This window comes from Barbatula barbatula, assembly GCF_947034865.1.
Source record: "Barbatula barbatula genome assembly, chromosome: 2".
Lineage (NCBI taxonomy): Eukaryota > Metazoa > Chordata > Actinopteri > Cypriniformes > Nemacheilidae > Barbatula > Barbatula barbatula.
The window spans coordinates 601373-602569 of record NC_136767.1 but is presented as its reverse complement, the minus strand read 5'-3'; positions in this window follow the sequence as shown (position 1 = coordinate 602569).

Sequence of the window (1197 nt, the reverse complement as noted above, 5' to 3'; positions counted from 1 at the left end):
AGGGATAAATGAAAATTTGTTCATGAGTTACTCATCCTTAAGTTGTTTCAAACCTGTATACATTTTTTTTGTTCTGTTAAACACAAAGAAAGAAGAATGTTAGCAACTGACATTTCTGGGGCATCAATGGCTACCATAGTAGAAAACATTATTGTATATTTTTTTGTTCTGTTAAATTTAAGAAAGCAAACAGTTCTGGGGCACATTTGACTTCCAGTTTTTGACTACCCCAGAAATCTCAGTTCATTGTGTTCAACAAAGACATTTAGATCAACTTCAGGGAGAGTAAATCCATGACAGAATGTACATTTCTGGGTGGACCGTCCCTTTAAGGCCAGATATGATGAATGTATTTAACCGATACAAATAGATTGTAGTTAAAGAGGAGAAGAGACTTTCAGCCTTCAGTTCCAAGCAGACTGAGGTTCAATTAAATCCAACTTTAATGCTCTCCACCATCAACAACAAACTCACATTCTGTCTTAAAAATCTTTACCTACATCTAGTCTATTCATGTTGAAATGAACTCCCACACACATATCGCAACGTGTTTACCTGTGTTTGAAACTCTCAGACAAACCACATTTTTATTGTTTTTAAAACGGACTCATTCGGTCGAATCCATCATGTATCAACATTGATCCTTCCGCACGCCCCGCTAGAGTATATCATCCATCATCTGTCAGAGAACTTCATTACGGCTTGACAGGAAAAATTTGTATGCGTTCAGAAGCCGAACAAACACGCTGAAGCTCATAAATGAAGATGAAGAACAGGGTGTCCCTTCATCACTGAGACGTGTGCTGTCACTCACCAAACATCTTCATTACAGCATAGAAAATTCATCTTTAAAGGTTACTTACAACTGAATATTTTCTATTTTCTATGCTCCCCTCAGAGCATTTCAGCTGAATCCATTTCACTTTAAACATCAGAACCATACGATCACCCTGCATTCTCTCTCATTATACAGATGAAGATTAGACACATTAGACCACAGGTAACACAAGGTCATGAATGCAAAACAATCCATTGTCGGCCGAAACAAGAGGACTAGACAGTAACCTTCATGCTGTTTAACAAGTGAGGACATCCTTCCACAGTATGTACAGCTTCTGTGTGTATGTAAACGCTTTAGTGGCACATACTGTCTTACTTTGTTTACAAATACTGTGTTTAAAAACATATCATTGCAGA